This window comes from Sinocyclocheilus grahami, unplaced genomic scaffold (genome assembly GCF_001515645.1).
Source record: "Sinocyclocheilus grahami isolate Dianchi unplaced genomic scaffold, SAMN03320097.WGS_v1.1 scaffold18.1, whole genome shotgun sequence".
Classification (NCBI taxonomy): domain Eukaryota; kingdom Metazoa; phylum Chordata; class Actinopteri; order Cypriniformes; family Cyprinidae; genus Sinocyclocheilus; species Sinocyclocheilus grahami.
Window position 1 is genome coordinate 2,227,318 of NW_015505197.1, and position 9,949 is coordinate 2,237,266.

Consider the following 9,949-nt stretch of genomic DNA (forward strand, 5'->3'; position numbering starts at 1 on the left):
CAAGATGGATTCAAATGCTGATAAATTCAAGAAAAGATGAGACATAAACACATAGTATTATTGAAATGTTAAAATGTAAAAAAAATAAATAATAATAATAATAGTTTTTTTTTGCAATATTAAAATAAGTGAAACACGTTTATTCTGTGGCACCTAAAAAAAATATTTGGCGCCTACGTTTTTTCCATATATTAGCCTATGGCTCCTTGCTCGATTTTTTTTTTTGTCTGGAGCCCTGTATATGTTCTTAAGGACAATAAGACTTAAAGGTCACATATTTTACACCTTTCTGGAGTTTTATTTTAAGGAAAAACACTAAGACACAAAAAAAACATGCATGCACTTAAGCTTTTAGTGTCGTTCTGTTTTTATTGGTAGTGATAGTCGAGTATAGGCATGAAATGATGAAGAGATTAGGGCTAAAAGGATCAGAAATGTTGCGAGCTGGATATGAACTTGTGATGGCTACATGAACACTAAGGCTTAATGTTTCATAGGCCAGTGCACAAAGTAGATTCAAGGTAAAATCTATGACAATAAGTCTTAATATTTTATGCAGCATTATGTTTGAAGGATTTTTATATATTTCTACTGTGAAACATGTCAAAAAGTTAAATAAAACATCCCATTAAGAAGTCATTATTGTAAAAAAATATATAAAAACATCTTTCATAGGACATTGACATTCAAAACGAAATTTGTCCCTGAACTTATGATCATGGGCCCCTCACGGTGAATAAACGTCTTTTTAAGTGGCCTTTAATGCTGACAGTTTTGGAGCTGAAGTGTGGGGATAAAATGGCATCTTGTTTTCTTGTAATAGTTGTCTACAGCGTTTACTCGAAACTCAAACGCAAGCTACCGTGAACACTGTGCGTGTCTGCACACTGACTCACTCTGACCCTTGAGGAGTATGATTCTTGTTTCCTTGCTCACCATCAGTGGAAATAAAATACAGCACAACTTCCCCTCCTTCTCCTCGTGTATGTCTGTTCTGACCATTTTTTTCCCTATGCGTTTTAATAATTCTCCATCCTGCTCTTTGCCTTTATCTGGTCTCCTGTCCATTGGTGTGTGTTAATAAACTATCAACCTCATTGTCCACATTAACATTTTAATGGAAGGGAGCAGAATAGAGGATCTGTATACACTCCTTCTCTGCCACATTCAGTCTGATGAAATCATATATCAGTGTTATGTGCTACATAAATAAGTTGGTTTACTTCTAGCAGCCCTCGGACCTCAGCAAAGCCCGATCAATTATTTACTGTTTCAATCTGAAATAATCCTGACCTCTGGGCAGGAGCACAATTACAGGAGGTCAATAAAATGCTTTACCTTTAGGCATAAGGAGCTAAACTGAGCGGATGAAGTTGACTGTAGAATCTTGAAAAAGCATTTGCAACCCAGTTTACTTTTGTAATGTTATGAGTGAAGAAGATATTCAAAGAAGGAAAAAAGTGATGATCATACATTTATTTTTATCATTGGGAATTGATTCGATCTTGAAAAGTGGGTGTCTAGGCAGATGGTTGAAGGGGAGGAGTTAAAGGTTTTTTTTTCTTTGGAGTATCATGTACAGTAAGTTTTTAATTTTTCTCTATTATTTATAATGTGTTTTGAAATAGCATGTTCTCAGATCAGAAATGATAATAAATCAGGTCATTAATGGCAATTATCTCTGCTGTAGAACTTCATTGTCAGTGTTTCATGCTGATGCTTCCAGAGGTACAGATTGTGTGTATTATTGACACATTTTTGGTTTTGAGATCCAATAACCAAAAATGAATAATTATGAACTTCATCTTTATTTCCTTCAATCATCTTGATTATCTGAGAGCATGTCTCATGCCAGGAGATCACCTCCCTCTCCCTCCCTCTCCCTCTCTCTCTCTCTCTCCCTCCCTCCCTCTCCCTCTCTCTCTCTCTCGGGGCGCATGCTGGGAGTGTGTGGGAGTTGAGCGCGTTGGTGAGAGTGATTGTGGAAAACTTTGTTCCAACTTTTCTTTTTCCCCTCGCTAGTTAGTTTTATAAATAGTAGAAAACAAGTTTTATTGCTTTGTTTGCACGGCTTTCAGACGCCGGAATGGCGTCTGTTCCCGTATTACCGGTACCGGCACATTTCAGTCACCATAATGTGCAGAAATTATCGCACAGGCCAATTAAATGAAATTATCATGTGGTTGAATTCCCTCTGTCCCGGGTTCGAATCCATGAAGAAAGAGGCCGGATTTCCCCCCCCCTGCTCTAAGTGGAGTTCCTTGTCAATGAGCCGTTGTTTAAATTCATTTATTTGTTTGTAATTTTCTCTCTCCGTTTGTAATTTCCTTTCTTTCTGGAGCTGTGGATCATATAATCATCAAGCTGGCAGCCGGTGGTGGGTGATTATGGAGCAATCTCATTACTGTACGTGTGTGTGACCATAATGTAACGAAGTTCTGCTGAATCAAAGATCTGCTTGTGTTCTAATATTGATCTTCTATTAGTATCTGATTCGAAACACTTGAGACAGGCTGCTGCCTTTAATCTCTGGTACACTTCTGATTCTTGAAATATGAGCATTTTGAATTTGTGGTCGTTCAGAATCATTTGTAAAGTCATTCATACATAATTCTTTGTATTCATTTAATTCAGTTTAACAATTTACCCAGAATGACCACTATAGGGGTTATGCGCAACAGACTTCCGTATTCTGTTAACCGGGTCTCGTCGCCTCCGGTTCAAGCGTTTTGCATATGCTTAGTTAAATATGAAGCAGTTTTACTCAAGATTCCTTCAAAGTAGATACCAATGATGATCATAACCAATGTCCATCACACATGCGGACTGATATCTAAAGGGTTTTTTTATTTTTATTCTTTTCAAATTTGATATACAAATTTTATAAAACGTCAACAATAAAAACAGCTAGCTATTTTAACTGATTATCTTAAAAGTCCATAAATATTGCTATTATTTAATACGGCTGTTAACACGTTCTCCGACAAGCGGAAGCAATGAGACCCGTTTTCCGGGTTTGGTCAGGTGATGTTCGACATAAACCCTATTAGTGTTTGTATTTTTAAAAAAAACAGTGCTAAAATAATCAGATTATTGACTTTTCCATTTTTTGGCATCTTTGGACCCAAATTTTTCTGTGGCCATTATTTGGATGCATCCTTAATCTTAAATCTTGTAGAGTGTATTTAGCCTATATGTAGCTTTTAAAACAGCAGTTGATAGTGTAATACAGACTTTGAGCAATGTTTTTATAAAACGTCAACAATAAAAACAGCTAGCTATTTTAACTGATTATCTTAAAAGTCCATAAATATTGCTATTATTTAATACGGCTGTTAACACGTTCTCCGACAAGCGGAAGCAATGAGACGAGAGGTTTAAGCACCTTTATTTTTAAGAGTGTATCTCTTTCACACTTTCAGTCTGTTTTTCTTAATTAGTAAAATGCACCAATGAGAGGTGATGTTCGACATAAACCCTATTAGTGTTTGTATTTTTAAAAAAAACAGTGCTAAAATAATCAGATTATTGACTTTTCCATTTTTTGGCATCTTTGGACCCAAATTTTTCTGTGGCCATTATTTGGATGCATCCTTAATCTTAAATCTTGTAGAGTGTATTTAGCCTATATGTAGCTTTTAAAACAGCAGTTGATAGTGTAATACAGACTTTGAGCAATGTGCTGCTGAGACTCTCAGAAATGGACAGCAGTGAATTGGGTCAGCTCTGACAAGCTTTTCAAACCTGCCGCAACATCCTGCAGGATGCGTTCGTACTCTCCTCGATCAAACTCCAAAAATGAAGAGAGTGAGTGATTGCTCGGAAACCTTTTAATGGATGTGTGTGTACTCATCCGATGCACATTCCTGCCTTTTCCCATTTAAATCTTCACCACGATCACTATAAAGGACAAACTGAACAATGCACTCAATTCATAACTGACAGGCCAAACCTGCAAGAATAATTAATTATTGTTCTCTTGCGGAGTTTTATTTTTTTTTTAGTGTACAGTTTATTTTTCTCATTAAGATGGTTGTAGTGAAGGTGTGTAATAAGTCTCAGCCTGTTTCCTCTTTGCTGTGATGTATTAATGTATCTCATTCTGCTCATTTGAACAGGTGCCCTTTATAAAGTCGTATTCTTCTCTCTCCAAAGCTCTTTGACACAGTGTGTGTGTGTGCCCACACAAAATGCCAAATGTCAGTCAGAGGGCTTGTCAAAATTAATTACGCCCTCCTGCATGGAGAGATGGAGGAGGGCCTACCTAGGGCCTAAAACTAACTTTTTGCCACACCTGCCAATGGCCGGTGACGTGATAAAATTTAACATATGAAACATCGTGTTACACCTGTTTCACACATACTCAGTTTGCAGTGCGTATGTGGTGCGTATTTTTTTCTGCATCCATGTTAACAGATTAGAGCAGGGCTATATAATTAGCTTAATTTGAGGGCCGAATTATCAAACTGAAAATTTGAACGGGGGGCCAAGGAGGTGGGGGCTGTCCCGATCTCTTTCTGGGGGGACCTATAAAATTAGAAATTAAATTGAAATCGGAAACATTAGTGCTTTCTGTCAATCGATTAAAATAAATTTAATCACACATTTTTCTGTAATTAATCATGATTAATCGTATATTTATAGTCAATTTCACATTGAACCTCCACAGGAATGTAGAAACAACATAAAGATAGTATATTTTAAATGTTTAAATGGCATCTTTTTACTAAGTAGTATATTATTAATGAAGTATTTGATACCAATACTGCTACTGGTGTCTCTATTAAATAAAATTTCCCTCAATTTTACCTATTAATTATAGCCATTCAACATTACAGTATAATTGAAAGCCATTATTTTTAACATTTAATAGGCTCTGAAATATTAAGTGATTTTAAAATAATCGTCACATAAACTATAAGTTGTATATGCATAAACTATACAGATTAATCTTTATTCAAGCTACAAAAGTTAATCAGCGTCTAGAGCAGTCGAGTGATTTCTCTTTTTCTTTTGTTCTTTGATTTACATCAATGACAGACTTCAGCAGGTTTTACTTTAAAAGCAGCGCTGTCTCTTTAAAACCTGATGCATATGACGCGAATCTGACACATATCTTCTCCAAACTCTTTACGGTCATTGAAAACTTTATAACTCATTTAGGACTACGTTTACGAGGTTTTTTTGACATAATTGTGTGTTTTCGTCCGTTGAAGCGCTGTCTAAAGCGGCTCATCGTCTGTGTACAGCCGAACGAGCAACCTTTCAAACTATAGCCTACTTCATTGCACTGTTTCTGCAGCGTAACCCCAGGTATGTGTCGCCACATTCTCGGGTTATGAAGAATAAAGAAGGGAAAAGTTAATCTTCCGAAATGAAGCAGCAATATCTTCTCAGCTAAAAGTTATTAGAACCGTGTCTAGGGGCAAGCTGGCCATAACTCTGCTCTGACCTTATCAGCCAGTTTGTATTCTATTATTTGATTCGCTCTTGTCGCTTATGACAGAACAGCTAACCAATCACGATGATCTTGTCTTCGGAAAAGATTATTTTATTCGCTTACGTCAGAAACGGCGAATCTCTTTAAAAACGGGCTGTTATTCCCATTACATTGCATTGTTATATTTCGTAAAAGTTGTACCCACCAACTGGCGACTGACACTGTTACATATACTCGCCAACGCTGATTTTTGTTCACATTTGACGCTTGGCGAGTGTTAATTTTAAGCCCTGGATACCCCCCTTTTACCTGGATGGGTGCACGGGAGCTAAATTGGATAAAGGAAGGAGAGTGGAGGAGTATAAGGAAGGATGGGAGGAAAGGAATGGTATGGTCATTAAAATTAAGCAATCACAGAAAGTGGTTGGACCACAAGATTAATTTAGCTTTGTTAGCCTTCAGTCGACTTTGGTTTGTGGACTGTAGGATGCTAGTCTTAAAACTGGTTTATACTGGTTTAGTTATGCTGGTAATGTGGGCACAATTTCTAACCTTGGCTCTACGTCAGAAATGCAATACCGTTAAAAAGTTTTGGGTCAATAGGATTTTATATTATTTTTTAAACAGTATTTTTATGCAGCAAGAATGCAGTAAATTTATCAAAGTGACATTAAAGACATATAAAAAAATATTTTCATTTCAAATCAATGCTGTTCTTACAAACTTTCTATTCATATCAGGGTTTTCAGAACAAAATTAACCAGCACAAACGATTTCAGTAAGAAATGTTTCTTAAGCAGCAAATCAGCATATTGGAATGATTTCTGAAGGATCATGTGACACTGAAGACTGGAGTAATGGCTGCTGAAAATTCAGCTTTGCCATTACGGAAGAAATTGAATTTTCAAATATATTCCGATAGAAAAACATTGTTTTAAATTGTAATATTTCACAATATGACAATATTTTACTGTATTTTGATCAAATATATGCAGCCTCATATTTACAGGATAAGAAATGTCTTCCAGAAACTTTTACCAAAAAACATCTACATCAGCCGGTCAGCCCGCTATCCAAAATCTAGTGTCATTAGTGTTTGAGAAACTGAGTCGTCTTCAGACGAGAGAAATGCTCTGAATGATTTAGTGGCTTTAAATGATGCAGAAAGGGAAGAATGTGCTTTGTTATCATTCCGATAGCTGAAGGTTTTATAGCAGCTTCGCAGAGGAGGAAAATTACTGCCCTGTGGTTGTCGCCATTAGCTCAATCAAACATTCTTGTGCATAAACAGCACAGGGTATCTTCAGATATAAGACTGTTTTCCTGAAAATTACAGCCTTTTGTGTCGCACCGACACCGCCTTTAAGCGACTCGTACATAAACGTCTGGAAGGGTGCCATTTTCTCATGAGGGTGTTGATGTTAATGCCTACAATCAGATTGCCCAGGCACCAAAGTGTCTGCTGGCCGACTCCATCTGTTTAAAGTAACTTTGCGAGCCGCCGCCATTACTTGTAATGGCTGTGGTCAGCTGGACTGAATCCAAAAAAGAGTGGCATTTTGAATCTAGGCTCATTCTGCCAATGCTGTTGGATTTGGTGTCGTACTGGAACCAGGAGTGAATGTGCTCTTAGTGTTTCCAGAATTGTTTAATGGATTATAGTACCCAACCTTAATAGCATCCTTTAAGTATTTATGAATACTACCATTCAGAAGTGTCTGGTAACATTGAAACATTTTTTCAGGATTCTTTGTAGGGTTGTGACGGTGAGGAAATTTTCCCACCGGTTAATCGACGTGTGACAACACCGGTAATACCGGTATCACCATAGGGGTGGGGCGTTCCCTCTTTTCCTCGCTTTCCTTCGCTTTTAAATAGCCTAAAAGTGCCGTGCGCATTTTACTTTCACTTGTGAATTAGTGGCAGTTAGGCGTCAATTGCTTGAATGTAACAACAAAATACAACGTCAAACTCACTTTAGCGTATATATAAAACACATAACTTTTACTAACAAAACAAATAAAAATACACCATGCTATAGGGCAAGCTATGCCTAATATAAAATAACAACTTACATAAAGTTTAATAGGTATACAAAACTGGAAATAAGTAAACATGTACAGTATAATATATAACCAAATAAATAAGAAACGTAGAACGTTTATTAGCAAAACAAATGTCAAATAAAATAAATAAATGACAGTTTAAATAAAGTAAAAATCAGCAAACAATGTGGAACCAATAAGAAACGAATGTTTAAAAAAACTTCCAAAATCACCTTAGATAAACGGCAAAAGTCAACAGGCTTTTCAAAATCCAAAATATTGCCAAACAGGTGCTTTTGCATCTCGTTTCGAAACTAAATCATCCGTGATCGTCTTGTCTGACTCACCTCACTCTTCTTGTCAGTCAGCTCGACTCACTCTCCTCACTGGAGAAATGAAATCTGATCTGTGATGCGACTGTCGTACGGCACGCGGCATTGAGAAGCCACATTCAGTTTTAATTGTAGTGTCTGTTCTTTTACTGAACTAAATGATTTTTATTACTATAAAAAATCTAAACGACGGTGGGGGTCGGCGACGCGGTGGGCAAGTGACGTAACCGGTGTTGCGGCTTAACACCGGTATCACCGTCAGCACCGTCTATCGCAGCAAGCCTAATTCTTTGATGAATAGAAAGTTTGAAAGAACAGCATTTTTTTTTTTTAAATATAAATCTTTTGTAACATTATATATGCTTTCACTGTCAGTTTTGATCAATTTAATGTCCTCACTGAATTAATTTCTTTAAAAAGTCTTACGGGATTCAAACTTTTAAACTGTATTATATTTTAGTTACATCTACATGATATATATGTACCTTATTGGTTATCAGCTGATATTAGACTTTTTTTCCCCCATTAGTATTGGACAGTAATGGATATTTAATTGTTTATGCTCATCTCACACATTTTTGCATTTAAATTTATTTTATTATCATCTAACACTTCAAGTTAATCTTTAAAAACACTAATAATAGTAATAATAACACTATTAAATGTAATCTTTAGCTAATCTCATAATGAATGCATTTTTTTCATACTCATACAAAACTCAATTTGTGATACCTAAATTCTTGTTGCATTTAAACCAAAAGTTTTTGGTTCTTTATTTTTATTTATTTAAACTTGGTTTATAGAATTTTAATATCAGCCCATTACTGATTATCAGCCACAACATGAAAATAATTATCAGTTTATTGGTTTCAAACTGAAATTTAACATTGCGACAAGATTTGTTGTCTAATGGAGTCATGGGCATATGAATATGACCTGTTTAAAACCATATCATTCTCTTTCTTTGTCCTCCTTTCACTCTGTGCTCTTTTATTTTCTTTGTGTATTTGTCATATGGATCAGGAGATGTTCTCTTCAGTGTGTTGAGTCAGTGGTCCGGTTGTGCCATCAGTCCATGTCCTGCATCTCAGTGTCATCTGTGCTAGAGAGATGCAGAAGTGTGAAAGGGAGATGCAGCAGCGCTCGTCTTGTTTTATTCCTCGTTCTCTTGCATTATTGATGGAGCGCTTCTTTGAGCTCTTGCTGCATGTTGTGTCTTTCTTTCTAACCGGCACTCATGTGAAGGATTCTCGCTCACTCGCTCACACACTCCAGACATGCGGAAGACTCTTGTGCCCTGAATGATTTGGGAAGCATGATTTTTGTATCAGTCATTAGACTCGAGGCCCAGTTCCGCTCTGCAAAGCGGCATTTAAAATCAGACTCCTGTCAGCCTGATTTACTTCAGCAAAAGTGTGCTAGTGTTACTTCAAACACACCAAAATAAATGCCCACACACACACACACACACGTTGTACCACTTTTTCTTAGTCAAGTTTTTTTTATTTTTTTATTCAAGCCCTTTTTACAACATTGTTTTGCAACATTGTTTTAATTGCTTCAAATTAAAACTTGTTGTTATTCAGCTTGAATCAGTTCAGTATTGATATGGCAAAATTCATGAATTATGAACAAATTTGATTCAGCTATAAAGCAGCTCTACAGAAGACTATAGTGTCATTATTCAGCTCAATTCAGTTAAAGTTTTGTTCTCATCCAAAAGTGTCAGTGCCATGAAATCGATGTCTTTTAGAGCCCAACTAAGCAAGCCAATGGCGACTGTGACAAGGACCCCAAACTCCATCAGGTCATAGAAATGGAGGGAAGAAAAAAAAACATGGGAGAAACCTTAGCAATGAGAATTATGAAAAATTTGGCAGACATTCTGTAGATATACATTCAAATAGGCACCCAAACCATATTTAAAATATCCTAGAGAATTAAAGGTGGGCACCTTTGGACACCACTCAGAACTGTATAAGAATGCCTTGGAAAACACGCACAATTTTGTGGTGGTGAGTTTTGCATGTAAAGGGCCACACACACAAATGCTTCAGAAAATCTAAACGTCTAGTTTTATGTATCATTATAAGTCCACTTACAATGTCTATTAAGGTTAAGACTTAATGCAA